The sequence below is a fragment of the Rissa tridactyla genome, chromosome 1, assembly GCF_028500815.1.
Source record: "Rissa tridactyla isolate bRisTri1 chromosome 1, bRisTri1.patW.cur.20221130, whole genome shotgun sequence".
In the NCBI taxonomy this organism is placed as follows: Eukaryota; Metazoa; Chordata; class Aves; order Charadriiformes; family Laridae; genus Rissa; species Rissa tridactyla.
In genome coordinates, this window is record NC_071466.1 from 137,497,582 (window position 1) to 137,515,504 (window position 17,923).

Consider the following 17,923-nt stretch of genomic DNA (forward strand, 5'->3'; position numbering starts at 1 on the left):
ATATTTCCATTCTTTTCAGCCTACTGCTTGCCTGAATGTAGCTGAGTTTAGGATTTATTTCTTTTTACAGCAACCTAGCCTCTGTTTGTACTGAGTTTAGTTTCTAGAAAACAGGCAAGTGTGCCTGGTTCGTGCAGCACTGTCATTGTGTAGCAAATTACAGTCAGCTCAAGTGAGCAGGCTTTCTCAGTCACCCCGTCTCTGATTTTTGTTCTCATCAAGGGCACAGGCACACTGGAGAGTGCCCCAGACACACACGTGATGCGGAGAGTTGGGAAGCAGGCGAGGGTTTGACTGAGCGCAGAGAGCCACACTGGTTCCACCATGTGGACAGCTTCAAGCCAGCTAAAGCCGTGCCGCTTCAGTTACTGCAGGAGGCCAACTGTGTTTTAATGAATACTGTAAAAACCATTTGTTTGGCCGGGTTTTTTTTCCCCCTGCATTTTTAATAAGTGTGCCTATGACAATCGAATCCTACAGATGCTCATGCATAGGACTTACTTTTGCACCCACTGGTAGTCCCAGACTCTGTTGCTTCCATGTCCTCTCCCGCTCCTACCACCGCTTCCCCTCTCCTCTCATCTGCAGCTGTGTGAAAAACAGTGCTTTGAACCCAAAGCGAAAATACAGGAGACCTACAGCCAGAGTTTTCTGAAATGTTTCCTAGTAATCCTCTGCCCAATTTGAGAGCTTTATAGCCTGATTATTAATGGTGCTGAAAATCTTTGGGCAAGTGCTACTGAGCCCCAAGTTATGTTCTATTCTTGCATTTAGGTGTCTCCAGCTGGCTCCTGAGTAGTTGTGGTAACCTGCCTTCTTACATTCTCATTACCTGTGGTGTGAGAACACTTCCCATCCAAGATGTGTGTAGACTTGCTGAGCACCAAGGAGTGTAAGCTAGCCAGGGCAGGCAGTTTCCCCTCTTCAGTTTGCAGTATCGTTTGAGATCAAATGGGAGAAATTAGTGTGATAAACCTGAGGAGAAAAAGAGAAGGGACAGATGTTCTAGTTTGGACTGTTAAGTTGGGCAGGGTTTGTAACTATCTAAATGGAGTAAGTGCTCCAGGTTTTTTCGTGCTCTTTGCACAAGATTTCAAAACTTCTGTGTTTGATTTTTGGGGTTTCACCACTTTTTCTTTTACTCTTAGGTCAATTCACATCCAGTCTTTCCAAAATTACTGCTAGGCAAGGCTATGGTTCCAAGCATTGTTTTGGCCGGTGCATCTCCTGTGTAGTCAGTACCTGCCTTTGCCTGATGCTCAGATCAGGGAGGAAGGCAAAATGAGAAATTCCCCTTTCCTTCAGCTCGGTAAACGGTACGCTCAAAATAATGAGTAAGTTTCGGCACACTGAAGCAAAGACCTGGGAACTCATCGTGTCACAGATGAACTGACATGTTTTGAATGCACTTCTTGAGAAACAGAGGTGTTGATTGCTCCAGGAGTTCATTGTCAGAGATAATGAGATCTGCAAGTACATTGCAAATCTTCGTTAGGAAGAAAATCAATAGTAAAACAATGTTTCAATCTGTAGTCTCAGTAAGTCATTTGCTTTTTTAAATCTGATTCTTCTCAGAGGTGAAAACTTCTCTCTTGGTGTTCTATTGAAACACGGTATTTGAATAATAAGTCAGTGTTGGGAGAATTTTTGTTTTGTTTTTGTAAGAAGCCCGTCCAATAACTCCCCAAACTCTTCACAGCTATTTTCTTTGTCTCTGGTTTTTAAAGAATGGGAAGTTTTACAAGATACATTTTAATTTTTACCTCGCAATCAGTAAAAGATTTCTCTTTAGCATGGAAAATACACATTACAGACTGTGTTTAACTGGAAGCCAATTTTTTTTTAGTCCATATTTTATGAATAAATTACTATTATTGCTTATTCTTACTGTGGATGTATTGCTACAAATAATTCAGTGAATTGTACCTCTGTAGGAGTTTTGCAAAGAGTAATGCCATGAAGCATTAAACCTCTCCCTAAAAATATCTGGGCACTGAAAAACAGTAATGACATAAAAAAAAATAATTTGAGAAACAGAGAAAAAAAAATCAAGACAGCTGGGTGAAACACGTCTTTCTGTTGATTTAAGAGTTCATATTTTATTTTGTCTAGCAAACAACATGCATTTTTTTCTTTTTAGGAAATAAAAATGCATCGTTTTGACTTCCAATTTGAAAAAACAGAAGCCCTGAGTTTACATATTCCACACAGTTTCATTTTTCAGTAGTATTTTAATTTTGTGTTTGTGTCTCATATTTTAAATTTAAATTTCAATGTTGAAATGAGTTGCTCTTGTAAATTATTCTTCAAAAAGGAGAAAAAGATGTATTTCAGTTCAGATGCATAAAGTAAGCGACATGACTCCGTGGCTGCTTCTGATGAAGGAAAAAGCACGATACCTTCTGTAGTTGCAGCATCAGACCCTGAGTGGTTGTCTGTGTAGTAGCATTGCATTAGTGCAAACATTGTCGGCGCTGTACTTTTTAGCAGGCTTCTGTTGTGTCAAAAGGTGAGAGAGGCTTCTATAAATAACTGTGATTGATTGTATTGTAGCTAGTGGTTGTTTTGGAGTTACTACAGAAGTCAGTATGCTTTGGGGTTTTTTTCTTCCATCTTAAATAGCATGGAATGCTTTACGGTTTAGTATACCTTTATTTAATTTGTCTCATCTGTGACACAGTCTCTTCTAAAGAGCTCAAGCTTCAGATTAAAACGTAGTTCTCAGGCAGAAAGGAACTGTAGTAAAAGTAGTTGTACTACTAGTTCATCCTATGATTAATAGCAAGACTTGCTTAGAAGTTAGTCTTTGATTTCCTCTGTTTAATTGTAGCCCTAAGTGAAATGGGTTTTTGATTTATAGAAAATGCAAAATTGGGTACAGAAAGTTTTGAATTACAGTAACAGTAAAAAATTTCCCACAATAATCATCCCATATTGTTTCAATTCAAAAGAGCTAAGGCTTGATTTGTGTGGGAAAGAACCCATAGCAGCCAAGTTCCACATTTGAAACTGGGGAGAGGGGAGGATCAATTACCCTCTTTTGAGGGTATAAAAATATGCCTGAACTCACTATGTAATACTTTTATCATCTGTTCCCTCTCTGGAAGGGTGCATGCTAATTAATTAATTTAGAATAACTATTTTCTTACATGGATACCGTGTAAAAGTAAGTAGAAAAATTGCGTTAGGATATACAAGAACATTGGCAAAAAACCCAGAAACTTTAGGAAAAGTGATGGCTTGTAATCATGATTGAAAATGAATCTCTATTTTTTTATGTAATATTTGCATTATACAGAATGGTTCAGTATACTGTTAAAGCTTTAATAATCATATTTTTAATAACAGTAGTTTAATTCCTAAACTACTTTTTGGAAGTTCTGCATGGCTGATCTTGGTTTTGCTTCACCATGTTTATGTTGACTTTTTCTTTCATTATACCGCAATCACTATGTATGTTTACAGCACTAATCCTAGATGTTGATATTCTAGATAGTTAAAATATATTCGGTATCATTGATGCTATTCTTGGGGAAACAACTTTGCTTTAACAGAGCGAGACTAAATTCTGCTCTGTTTACAAGGATAAATGTTGAAAAGCATTATTCTGACCCATGGAGGTTTATATCGGTGTTCCTGAGAATATGAGTTTTGGCCTTTCATATTTGCTCTTTTGTGTACCAAAACACAGTTAAAAGTAATTTTGAAAATAATAATACCGTTGTTATTCTCTTGGCCAACTTGCTGATTTTTAAAATCCTGCTTCACGGCCTCTCCTCACATAGTTTTTACTTAGAACATACTGAGTTTACAGTTTGAATATAAAATGCTGCCTCTATTCCATTTGATTTGGCATGAGCAAAATTCAAAATCTAAACATAAAGCGTAGTATTGATCCATGTATAAGCATTTTCAAATTGTACTGCACTTCTTGGATAATTTATTGTAGTAGCATTTTAAAGTCAGGTAAGCTCTCCTTTTGTGCTATAGTCTGACAGTTTAATCAAGATACAAATTTAGAAACAAATCAGCACTGTCTTTTATATAGTGCCTCTAAATCCATGGTAATTGGTACCAGACCTTGGTAAAAGGAAAGGATCGCCGTTTCATGCTACCAATACCAGTGGGTGTTGCTCCACAGCTGCATCATATAAGAAGAGAAGATGCAAGAAAAATTAAAGGATCCCCACATGCATTTTTCTGTAATATACCTTTTCCAGAGTACGAGGTTGATGGAAAATTCCCTTGAATTCAGCGTGTTAGCCTGCTGTAAATAGTGCCATATGTTCTGCATGCTTTAACTCTTACCTTTTGATAGCACTGGACATTTTTTAAGCCAGTTTTCTTTACTTTGTCGTTTTAAAACATTAAGAAAAAATAAAAAAGCCTCTACGTAACAAAATCAGAACAGGGAGAGTGGAATAAAAGTGCTGCTGGTGCATTTGGATTATACTGATGTAAGCTGTCTAACTTGGGACCCTTGACAAAGGCCTGTTTTGGGTAGTTTTGTCACGTCAGAACATACCTTGCAATACGAGCTGCAGCGCAGGTTACGTTCCCGCTCGCTTGGCGTTTCGAGGATTCATGCTCAGCTAGAGCATATACGAGCTATAGACTGAGGCTGTACGCTCTGGCAGCACAGATGGAGTATTCTGTCATTAGGACTGTTTGTTGCCTGTTGGAACACACAGCATATTTCTACCGTGGCATCAACAGTTTCTAAGAACTGAGGTCAAAATAAACAGGTTGCAGTTGGATGCAGGAACAGTCTGGGAAACAACTTAAAATTCCCTGCTTAGGCATGAGCGTATTTCTAGATACGTGGATAAAAAGGCATTTTTATAGCAAGGACTCGTCTTAATTTATGCTAGCGTATGCAGATTAGCATAGATTTGTAGGGGTGCGGTTAGTAAATTTTCTACGGATATTGGCATGCATATGCAAAATTGACCTTATTTTAAATAAATAAGCAAATTTAAGCACAATAATCTTGCACTGTTTCTCCCAGTATTTGTAATACTTTAGCAAAGTGAAAGTGATGTCATCGTGCACATTTAAAAAAAATATACATATTTTAATTAGCCTTCAGTCTTCTCTGCAAGAGTGGATGTCAGTAATTGCCTTGGTGCACGCAGCCCCTTTGAAGTTGGTAGGACTCTTTACAGGAGTAAAGCTCGAGCGCTGACAGACAAGCTCTGGCAAACCTCCTTGAACTGGTTTAAGTTGCTGCTGCCCCAAACTCCCTGCTCCACCCTTTTACTGAGGATTAGTTCTTCCTCAGCAAAATTTCCAGGAGGGGACGTGTGCCCACACCTTAGCTGCTTCGTTGCAAAACCCCCAGGTTCAGCTCAAACCCTTCCGGAGTGCATCACCTTTCTGCTAAGCTGCTGGAGCGTACCTTAGGTCTGTGTGTGCTGACTCAGCATGGAGAGCCAGGATCTCCAGCAGCTAGGTGGAGCAGACCTCTGGGAAAAGTGACTTCAGCTTGTGACGGCAAGGCTCACCAGAGCTCAAATGTCAGTGCCCTTCCATCATGGGTAAGTATGTACAGGAACGGCCCACATACAGGCTCAAATTCCAGGTGAAATCCTGGCCCCGGAGAGGCGGGCAGGGTTTGATCCAGGGATATCGGTGAAACCAGGGTTTAATGTGCAGTGTTTAAAAAGCCAGCAAATTTTTACATAACGGGACAAATCCTTGTGGTGGTTCTGGCTTGAATAGAGACGCAAATAGATTTGCTCCCTGACAGAATCAGCAACAGTCACTTCGAAAGGCTTACTCATATTTACCTAGTCACAGTTCATTTATAGCTAATGTAACTATCTCCTGTTTATTGAACTGCAAACACGTAAATGTAGAGCAAGCTGCTAGAAGTTAGAAAATGTTCTCACAGGGTTTTTTTTGGTGGGAGGGTTAAATGTAACTCAAGTTTCAGTGGTTACAATTAAAAAACAAGGTTGTTTTTTCCTGTTCAGAAGTGAAACATTATGGAGCTGTATGGCATGCATAATAGTACATAGCTAATACGGACATGTGTAGTGGTAGTAGTGAAAAGCGGTGTCAAGAGAATTAAGAAAATTTCTATGACTAATATGGAAAGATCTGTTTAATTCTTTAAAAGAAAGAGTAAATAGGAAAGCCTCCCCAAATTCTTTGTTGCTACCAGTTTACTGCTGTTGCCATTCTTACTTCCCATGTCATGAGGAGTTCAGTGGTCTACATTAAAATGAGAGTAATAACATTATCACCCCTTCTTACCTTCTGTATGCTCCTTCTACCACCGTGCCAGGGAGAGAGCGCTCCTAGAAAACTGGTTTTTATGGGCTGAGCTTTTTCTTTTCACCAGGTTTTCTTTGTTCTTGTTGCCTTTCTCCATATACCCCTACACGCAGTATGTTTGTAACAACATTTTGGTTTTTTTTTTGCGTCCTTTACAACGACAGGTCTTGCATATACTTCTTCATCCTAATCCACCACCTCTTTCCTACTCACAAATGACTTCTGAGTCTCAAGCTCTTCCCTGACTGTGAATGCAGCTGGGAACACTGCTTCCCCCCCCGCCACCTGCCCTTCTTTTAAGTTGGCTCTCGGAGCCCACCGCAGATGGTCTGTACCTCATACATAATAAAGATTTTTTTTTTTTTTCTTCTGAGGCAGGTTTCTATGACTGTTTAAGAGGCAGACATGCTGGCAGGCTTAGACCTGTGTTTTTATATTTTTTCCTAAGTGAGCCTTGAGGGGCTTGTTTGCCATAGTTTGGAACCCCTTAATAGCTTATGGAGCTCGGTAATATCTTGGTGCCGGGAGTGGGAACCTGATTTGTCCACTTGATCTTTTCTTAGGAAAAATTATATACGTTAACAAAATGAAGTTAGGGCACAGCTGTACAAGAAAAAAAACTAAGCAAAAGCACTCCAGGAACTGATGAAAATCAGTTGCTTGTGGAAGGTGGTCTTCTAACAAAAGTATAGCAGGTTTGTGCTAACTGTGTCTTAGAAGTGCTTTGGGGTGGCCTGTTATAACTGTGTATTTCTTACTACTCATAATAAGGGTTTTATTCAGTGAGTTAACCGTATACTATTTTTGGACTTGAATGATAATTCCAATAACCAAAATGTACCCAGGGCCTTGTGTAAGAGCCAAACGAGCGTTTTCAAATGTCAGATGGTTGAAGTTCTAGGTAGCTCAACACTCTCGCTTCCCAGTTCCTTCGTGTATTGTCGTATTTATAATGCTCTGTATTATAGTAGTCATAAAAACAGGTACATGTGTGGAGGTCTATTTCATGGGCCTTGCTGTGCATGTGCTTTGATTTTCTGTTATGCCTGGAAGCTGCCTGCCTGCACAGGGCTGTTCTTGATTTCAGCAGTATGCTTTGGGAGCTGAAAATGTAGAACACATGCAGGAAAAAAATAATGGAAATACATTTATACCAGCAGTTTTAGCAACTGACTTGACCCCCATGAGAAAGGATATTCAAGGTCAGATATGGGGTTGTGTTTTTTGAAAAGATAAGGAAAAAATGTCCTGACTAAGTTGGATTTTGTTCATGATGAGGAAAAATTTTTACAGATATTTCATTCCTTCCCTGTTTTGCATGTTGATACTGCAGGAGGGTTACTCATTCGGTAGTAACAATTACCATGACGAATCGGTTCATGGATTTCAGAGTATTTGCTAAAATACTTTGGGATTCAAGTGCCTGAAAGAATTGTTGGCTCTTCGAGAAAAAACGCACTGGTGTGTCAGAGGAGACAGTCTTGTGGGGCCTGAAAGGTGTCATAGTGAGGACTCTAATGAATGAACAGAACAAATAAAATCTTGTGAGAGGGGACTAGCTCCAGAAAACATGCCATTTAGGCAGCAATGATCAGCAACACAGAATGATCATAGGATCAGGCTCCAGGTTGGAAGGAACCTCAGGAGGTGTCCAGTCCAACCTCCTGCTCAAAACAGGGTCAGCTGCGAGATGAGACCAGTTTCCTCAGGGTTTCATCCAGTTGGGTCATGAAAGCCTCCAAGCATGGAGACTGCACAACCTCTCTGTGTAGCCTCTTCCATTGCATAACTGACCTCACGGCAGAAAAGTTTTTCCTTATTTCCAGCCTGAGCCTCTCACATTTCAACTTATGTCTGTTGTCTCTTGTTTTCCCACCACACCCCACTGTGAACAACCTGGCTCTGACTTCTCAATAACCTGCCCTCAGGTGTGGAAAGGCTATCACCAAAGCCTTCTCTTCCCCAGGCTGAGCAAGCTCGGTTCCTTTAGCCTGTTCTCACAGGGGTGATGCTCCAGACCCCTGAGTGTCTTGGGGTCCTCCTCCTTAACCTGTCTACCTTGCGGTAGCGCTCAGCAAGCTGATGTGTGATGCAGGAGGCCTATCCAGATGTTGCTGGGGCTATCACATGCAGGTCCACGTGGTGGTTGTAGCCAGGACAGGCTTGGTGGCTGCACGTGAGCCGTGCTGCTCTCTCCAAGCTTGTCTAAGGTATATGGGTATTTTTGCTGACCATCAGCTAGAACCGCTGCCAGGAGCTGACGCTGTTGGTTGGCCTGGCCGTGGCCCTCACAGCGGATTCCTGGGTTGATAGTGTGGCATTACTAATTTCAGGTATTAATTTAGAAAAATATTAGCCTGGATTGAAAAATCATGACATAGGTTAAATGCTATGAGATGCTAGAACGCTGTAGAGTTTCTTTTACTTTGCTGCATGGTTTTTGAGCTGCTGAGATACACATTTTAAGTATAAAACACGAGGGTTAGAGATATACTTAGTCTTAAAAATTGTTAAGTGTCTTGTAATTGCATAACTGCAGCAGCCAAGGCTTTAAGAACAATACTGAATATCATGAAATTTGTGATTTGATTTTAAAATTAAGCAACCTTGATAAGATCAAGAGTCTGTTGCTTTTGTAAAGCAAATGTTCATCTAAGAAGGTTTTTTTCAAATAGTGAACCATGGCTGTAAAGTTCTAAAATGATAGCTGCTATTATGTGCTCATCTGCTTGGCACAGTAATTAAAGTATACATTAATGCTCTGAGACATGCTTTTGGAAGTATGGATTGAAATTAATCACCCTGCCACTATATAAATTGCTTGCTGAGTACAACAGCATATATGTTTCTATAGAAATTTGTATGTTTCTGTATTCTACATGGGTACAGTTAAATTTAATATTTCATATATTTAATTTTATTACATATAATTTAAATATAAAAATACATTTAATTTTATTAAATACACGTCAGGTTTTGTTTACATATTTAACCTGTCCGGGACAAGCATTTTTAAATATGTAAATCTTGCACTGTAATAACCACTAAAGTTTAAACTGTCAAGATGCTCAAATACTGCTCGAGGAGCCTTTGGGCTGCCCGCACACGTCTGTGTGAGCAGGGCGACAGGAATTCCTGTCTCTGCAAGGTTCGAATCATCCAAGATGACTGGTTTCCACAAATACACTGCAGATGGAGATGAGTCTCTTGCCGCACACCAGGCTTGGCCCCTCTCGCAAACTGCAGAACGGATTTTTAGCGAGAGACGAGCTTTGTGGAGGAGGCCCTTCTCTGGTTAAAAAGCATGATAATTCTTCGGCCGTTAATTGGGTTTATCTTAGATTTAAGCTTGCAACATTGATTCCATCTCTGGCTTCCTGAACACTGTGCAGTGTCCTTAGGAAATCTCCGGTGTGAGTTTCCAGGCTGTACAGTTACACAGTTATTCTTCATACTAGAAAACCTTTGTAATAAATAATCCTCAAGATGTTTGAGAAACCGTTAATGTTACTCCTGTACTGGACAATTCATCAGATCAGGTTTACTCTGTTATTTTACAGTCTACGTGACTTGTAAGTCAAAAAGCAGGTGCCCGTCCTTTTCACGACGCTGAAATGCATGCGGCGTACTGTTCAAAACAATGCTGCTGTCCTGCTTTACAATGCAGATAACTTCTTTTCTTTTACAGTTTGTCTCACTGTATAGAGAGCAGTTGGAAATATATGTGCACGCTGCTCGATCTGTTGCTTTTTCCTCGTGGTACAGTGCAGTCTCCTGACAAAGAGTGTCATTCTGTGCAGTGCGATCACAAAGCTAATGGATTAAGATAGAGAAGTATCTAGCACCGTATTGATAAAAAGACTAAAATCGATGTATGGGGAGTTGTTTGAGAAGATAAAATGTGTGCACTAAAAATGCCTTCTTCCCTGCCTACACTCGGATATAGGACCCGATTTTTAAAAATTGAGGTTTCTGTAAAACTTTGATTTTTAGACTCACAATTCTGTACATACCTCTTTGTATGTTTGAGATCTAAATGCAGCGTTCAGACATCCTTTCTTTTACAGCTAATATTGATGATCCTGCCCAAGAGTTACAAAAGCAGAAAAAAGAAAACCCTTACAGATATTTGCTGCTTCAGTTGATACATATTTACGTTTCTGCATGGTGAAAGATTTTATCTTTTTTTTAATTATTTTTCCAGTGTATCAGCCTGGATGTAGTCTTCCTGTAAGGAGTGTGACATTTGCAGCAGAATTATTACAGTTTAACACTGAAAAAGCTCTTCCTGATCTGAACCATCGTTCAAAATGCAGGATGAAAGTAGACAAATACGTTTTCTATCACATTGTCTGCAGGACTTCTAGAAGATTCTTCTGAAACTTGGGGTAAGATTAAAAAAAAAAGAAAAAACAACTTAGTTGTAAAGTAGAAGCTGACATGAACCGTGCAGGTGTAATTCTAGGGCAGGGAAGATACTGTTTGTGCATTGGCCTCTGTGCTGAAATGTCTATAGGAGCAATTCCATTTAAGAAAATTTCAATGCAATATTTGTTCAAATAATGAAAACAGAAACAACAAGCCCAAGGGTATTACTAGGATTAAATATATCTATAATTGAATAAATTGTTTCCTATTAAAAAATAAAAGCATATATTATATTTTCTTTATTCTTTTGATAATAGATGTCGAAGTACAGAAATGTTTAACTATGTAAAAGAAGTTTTAGTGTAGGTATGGAAAGTATGAATTGCTGAGTAGTACAATATATTTTGGCTTCCCTAGCTCCTGAGAAATAGCTGAATTATTTGCACTGTCTATAGTTAATGTCGTTGCCTTGTTCTTAGTGTTTTGGTTTTTTATTCAGTAGTGGATCCATTAGCTTACATTTAGGGAATTAAATTCTTCCAATTTATTTCCTTACTGCGATATCAATTTAGTACAGGTAGTTGGGGTGTCCGGAGAATACCTTCTCTGTGACTGTAGTCATAGCATTTCATATAAACAGCATTTTCCAAGGGATATCAGTACTTACATGAATCTTTTTCTCCAGCTTCTGTTTCAGGTCATATATATATGTAACTAAAATTCATGTGAAAGACCTCATTGTCTGAATGTGTACTGGGTACAGTTCTCAATATTCATGGCAACATACAATTCTGCTTTTGACAAATAATGGAATGCTCACTTTATAGCCGTAGGAATTTGGCCAGGGCATACAAACAATTTATTTTTCATTTGTTTGTAGTCAGACAAGTTTATAATTAAGACAGTAACGGGCATATGCATTCTTGCAGCCTTTGCCGCTCATCTTTCTTGTTAACATCAAAGAGAATATTTGTGGTAGAAGACATAGCAGTCGGTAATAAGTGTGGGAGAATCAATAGCATGCAGATTATTTTTTTTATTTTTTTTAAATCTGGTTATCCCCTATCCTCCTATCGTCTGTGTATCTGCAATAAAGGAAAAGCATGCATACTTTTTTTTTGTTATCATTCCAAATGCTGTAGATAAAAATGATAGCTGTACACTGGTACCAAATTCTGTGCACACCCCAGACCACCAGAGATATTAATGAAAACATGCAGAGACTTATATAACCATTACATCAGTGTCTTATTTCTAGAAATGGCTGTTGTAAATTACCGTTTTGCTGAGGAATCCATTGCACTGGTCTGTAGCCTGCATGGTCCGACTACGGATGAAATCAAGAACATGATAAAGCTGAGCAGGAATCCCGGCATAGGATGATATTACTTTGCTTTGTGTAGGAAACATACATGTGGGTGAATATACTTGCGTTCATGCATACATGTGTATAAATATATAAATTGGTTTGGATTTACTGTGTCTGAGGACAAAGCCCTACATGTGAGGGATGTTTTAACTTCAGGGGTTGTGCATCTTTTGTGTCAGTTCTGAGACAGTTGAGATCAGCTGAAGTATCAGTCCTGGAGGGTCACTGGTGTGTAAGAATGAGAGTTGCCAGCAGCACAGTTTCTCTAAGGGCCTTTGAGTCTATGATTTGACTGCTCTCACAGCTTGGTCCAAAATAGCGTGTATTTGTTGGCTATGAAGCCCATTTATCTCCGCAACAACTAGGGACATTTGTTTGGGTCTGAGCATATTTACTGGAAGGGTACTGGCGGATTGTGAGTTTCGAGGCCATAAAATAATTATATAGAGTAATGACTTCCACTGATGAAATGTTACCAGTCTGTTGATTTTTTGTCTTTGTTTATGTCTTTAATTATGTGCCAGTGGCATTAAAAAGCTGAGATTTGGGTGTTCATGTATTTTACACTGAATTTAAAACATAAATAGCTCACCTAAGAATCTTCTTATAAAAAATGGAAAGAGAGGAAAAATCAGTCTGGTTAGGAGGTCATTGTTCTTATTAAGAAAATAGTGAGTTATTACTGCTGCCTCTGATGTACGTTAAGTAATACATATATCTCTTTAGGACTAGACCTCAGAATAAATTGCAAGACCAGAGACTAAATTAAAATGTTCTAAAACTTGATCCTCATGTATTTTTAAGGAAGTGGTCTGTTCCAAGAACTCTGATGTATGAAATCTTGTTAAGGTTAAAGTCTCTGCAGGCTGAAGTTCATTTTTTGAGGAAGAAACCCAGCTAACAATAAGATCAGGTATTGCCCAATGGTATTGTCACAATTAGCTAATTAAAATAAATTTATAGTCATAACATCTTCAATGTATACAATAAATACTAGCCTCTCTTTTTACTGCTATGTTGTTTCAGAATTTTCTCAGTAATAAGATAGTTTATTTTGGAAAAGCTGATCTTTGTGTCTTGGGCTAACTAACATGCAATACTCTTCTTACTGTTTTCTCATTCTCTTAATTCTCATTTACGCATTCAGAGAAGGATTTTTTGGAACACACCTTGAAAGTCTTTTAATGCACAATAAACCTTCCTTCAAATACACTTGTTCTAGACACTCTCAGAGGGAGGAGAAACTGTTCTCCAATGCTTCCCATGTCCTGGATATGCGCAGTTGACTCTGTCAGCTGATGCTGCATTGCTCCAGATATAAATAGAAAGAGAAATCAGTAAATCTGGCTTTGTCTTAACCTGTTGCAAAGTGAGAAATGAGGCATTTTGAAAACAGATGCAAACACATATTCAAATCAAGTTTGCTTATTTCTAATTTCTTAGTTTCTGGCCCAGGGATCACGGTGTTCTCAAATCCTCAAACCAGCAGAAGGGAAAGGCTGACCTGGTGCTTGTAACATTTCTTGAAAGTTAATTTACACGTGTTCAGATTAAGAAAGAGATTTGGTTGTGTGGTTTGTTGGGTTTTTTTTCTTAGCTGCAGTTTCCTTTGCAGTTCCACAATAAATTGAATTACTTGGACTTTTCCTGCCAGAAGCTTTAGGCACACCTGTGAAAAGCAGATTCCCTTGTACACAAGAGATCTTAACTTGGCTGATGAGAAATGAATACAGAAAATGGACGGTGCAGTTGCTCCAATATTAAATTGCTCTTGCAAGCCTTTTAAGTCTGGATTTCTTTCCAGTCCACAGGAAATGACTGATAATCCTTTTCTTTTTTTTTCTTTTTTTTCTTTTTTTCCAGAGGAGGAATGTGCTGAAATAGAAATACAGTATGTAACATAAAGATTAAGACATATCCTCAAGTTAGTTAATTCATTGGAAAAATATTTACTTTCTCTATCCAACTAAAATAATAGTAGTAAAGCAGGGAAAGTTAACTGTAGGAGAAGCTGTTTGCCTCATATTTGCATTGTTATCAGTTCCTTAGAATATTGCCAAATATAAAGTATTTGGGATGAACTGTCAGTGCTGAGAATATTGTTCAGAATTACTGTGGTAGGGCAATTTCCGTTAAAACAGTTAGCTTTTTCTGAGAAGAGGGGAGTCTTACCTTTGGCATTTCCTAAGTTTTGAGGACTTTATGCTTTAACTGCAGCCTCCTTCTATTCAGTCCTCTAAATATAAACCTTTGTTCGTACACTCAGTTGGCTGATTGAACCTCCAGCTGAAAAGTGACTGTGAGATGAGTATATCTTCCTTATAATTCAAACCTTTTTCTGATAGGTTCTAAAAATGTCTACAGGCTTAAATAAATATGGCAGCGGTCATCAGTATGTAGCTCTTTCTCTGCACATAATTCCTGTGCAAGAGGTCCTGTAAGAAAAAGTGGCTCAGCTCTAGCTAACATTGAAAAAAGAAATTTTATTTTGAAGACTTAAGGAACAAAAGAGCTTGCAAGGAATAGCACAAGAAGGTAATTAAATTCCCTGGGTAACCAGGAGAAAGGTAGAAAGGCAGTAATGTTACTTTAGAGTATTTGGGGTAAGTGATAATCTTTCTATTATTTTGGTATAAGACATATTCTTTAATTTCTGTAAATATTATCTTTTTACAAATTACTAAAGGGGTTATCAAATATTTTCAGCCTCAGAATATTACTTGAGTACTCCCAATAACTTGCTTATATTAGTAATCAATGAAAGTGAATTTTTAAGCAAACAATGATTAGCATGTATGAATTCTCATCATTGGAAGCTACATACCCAGCTAAAGCAAACTCTGAGACAGATAGACATCAAGTGAGTTGATAGTTCCTGTGTTTAAAGTACTAGGAACGTAATTTCTCTGTAGGTAGTGAAATGAGATGGGTGATTTTCCCCACCTACTTTAAAAACCAGTTCTGGATGGAAGGGTTGTTTTGTAAGCACCTATATCCTCTTCGTTAGGTATGGTGAGTGTCTGCTCCTGGGCACCCAATGTCTAGCAGGTTGTGTAGTCACAGGAGATGACCAGGTTGAGGGAGGCGATTCTGCCCCTCTACTCCGCTCTGGTGAGATCCCACCTGGAGTACTGCATCCAGCTCTGGGGCCACCAAAATAAGAAGAACATGGACCTGTTGGAGCGAGCCCAGAGAAGGGCCACGAAGATGCTCAGAGGGCTGGAGCACCTCTCCTGTGAGGACAGTCTGGGAGAGTTGGGGTTGTCCAGCCTGGAGAAGAGGAGGCTCCAAGGAGACCTTATAGTGGCCTTCCAGTACCTGAAGGGGGCCTACAGGAAAGCTGGGGAGGGACTGCTTATCAGGGAGTGTAGTGATGCTTTTAAACCAAAAAAGAGGGAAGATTTAAATTAGTTATTAGGAAGAAATTCTGAGGGTGGTGAGGCACTGGAACGGGTTGCCCAGGGAAGCTGTGGATGCCCCATCCCTGGAAGTGTTCAAGGCCAGGCTGGATGGGGCTTTGAGCAGCCTGCTCTAGTGGGAGGTGTTGGGGGGGGGAACTGTTGGGGGGTTGGAGCTAGATGATCTTTAAGGTCCCTTCCAACACAAACCATTCTATGATGAAATGACCTGCACACCCATATTGCTTGGGACTGGAACCAGTGCCTGCTTGACTAGGAAGAGGTGTGCTGCTTTTAACAGGAGAATTGAGGACACTTCTGTCACGTGCATAAGTGTCTTCTGTGTTCTTGCTTTGCAAATTGCATCAGGAATTATTCTTTCAAATAAAAAGAAGTTTCTTCATTTCACTGTCAGAAATAAGAATGGCCTAGTTATTAAAAACTATAAAATATATACAATCATAAAATAAAAATTAAACCTCATCAGTTAGGTTTTACTAAAAATGTTGACATTGGAGGAAATAAAGTCAAGTCACCATATGGCAAAGCGTCCTCAACCAACTAGTGGAAGCAGAGCTGTATAAATCCGAGGCATAGAGTCATTCTTGTATTTTGGGACCAAAAGCTCTTTCACCATGGACATCTATATTATTTCTAAATTAGACACTGTTGGAGCAGGTCTTGAAATAGCAGGATGGGAGATTGACTCCTGTTGCAAATTTTTTTATTTTTTAAATTGTCTCTGCTAAAAAAGCTGATTAAAAACTGGAAGTCCTTTGTCTCTTTTTAGAATTATCATAATTTGTTAACATTGTCATTTATGTTTTTCATGCATATGTATTTGTGTATTTATTTCTTTACAGAGAGTGGTCAAAATTAGGGTAGAAAGGGGATGTGTAAAAGGTGCCAGTATTCTAATTTGAAATGTTAATATGACATTGCCATTCATCAGTGACAGATGAATCTGTTAATACAATTTTGTCTTTTTATTGTATCAGACATTATTTTACTCAGTCTTTGGACTTCTGTGTGGTTTTGATACTTTCAAGGAAATGGATTTGAGAAGCACGCCTTTTTTAGTAAATTAAATGCACCTCAGAGAATCAATAAATGGATCTTAAAGACGCCTGCTGTCTTCTGCCCTGAGAAGTAGCCACAATTTTAAATACAATCATTCTGGACTTAGCTCTCTGTGCTGAGGAATTTCTCTGTTAGGTATTTGACACGCTGGGGGGTATGTTCTGCTCTGCCTCGCTGTACTTGAGACATAGTGTTGCACTGGTGCTAAACCAGCCTCAGGTACCTCCAGTCAAATGGACTGCACGACTTCCATTAACAGTTTCATCTCTCATCTGACGATTCTTACGGCTCCCAGTGTTTTCTCCATCCGTGCCCCAGTAGTTTATAGGCTTGCTCAGTGATACGTGACTGGGTGATACGGCAAGTTTTCTTTTCCTGTGAACAAGTAACATGTATGAAACCAGATCCCAGCATTGGCATCGCTGCTGCAGAACCTATATCAGATGAACTATTCAAGCTGTTTTAAAACTCCCCATTGAATTTCACTGCTTCCTAGAGGTCTCAAATAGTGTTCTCACATAGTCCCTTAGCACTCAGAGCAGCCCACAGGCTGTAGCATCCAGACAGCCTGTAAACGCAGCCATGGAGATGTTTGATTAGGAGCCTTATCTTCGCTCTCATTTACCATTTGGTGCCTAGCACTGACTTGCTTCACATAATCTGGCCCATAAGAACTGCTTAGAGGCCAGTCTTTAATTTTCCCTTTACATTGGACCTTGAATAAAGAAGAGTATCTTTCTTGCTTTTAAGAAACCAGGCTCGGGTGCTGGATAAAACCCTACCAGTTTTGAGATTGTTATCTCTCTTGTCTTATGTTTTTGAAGACTGTAGGGAGTTGCAGCCTGATGCGCCTACCAGGAGACTGTAAGCAATTCTTGAAATTGGTAGCAGAATAGGAGAAGGTGGTATGTTGAAGATATTGTAGCCCTTTTACAGGAATATCTGGTATTCTTTGATTAAATCTAAGCATGTGATATTCAGGATATGATTCTTATATTTTATTGGTTTGGGGTTTTTTTAAATGAATTGTTTTTTTATGGGAGAGAGCTGCTTCTGCTATATGAAAACTCCAGACTGCACGCTGTTGTTGAGAAGTAAATTTAAGGGCATGTTATTTCTAACATAAATGTGGAACTGCTGTGGTCACGGGCACACAGACTGCTATAAATTCCTAGGTTCATGCAACACTACTGCTCTGACTATAAATACTGATTATAGGGTAACAGTATAAAGAAAGCGCAGTGAGTCCTTTTCCCATTTTGAAATACAGTTTAGCAGGTAGACATGAAATTAATCAATGCCATTTGACCACTCAGCTCTCTGTGGAAGAGCTCCACAAATCACAAGTGAGTCTAGGGCTACTAAGATGGTTGACATAATCACAAGGTGCATCTATAAAATGGATTTTGTACAACCTGGGTTCAAGCAA

General features: G+C 39.1%; 1 long non-coding RNA gene across 3 annotated transcripts in view; it reads left to right on the forward strand.

Annotated features, from left to right (window-relative positions):
- The window catches only part of LOC128916856 (uncharacterized), a 106,410-nt gene that overhangs the window by 12,505 nt on the left and 75,982 nt on the right, over positions 1 to 17,923 (forward strand). For all 3 annotated transcript variants that reach the window (XR_008469069.1, XR_008469067.1, XR_008469068.1), the window contains exon 3: positions 10,484 to 10,667. This is a non-coding gene — a long non-coding RNA (uncharacterized LOC128916856). The remainder of the gene's footprint in view (positions 1 to 10,483; positions 10,668 to 17,923) is intronic.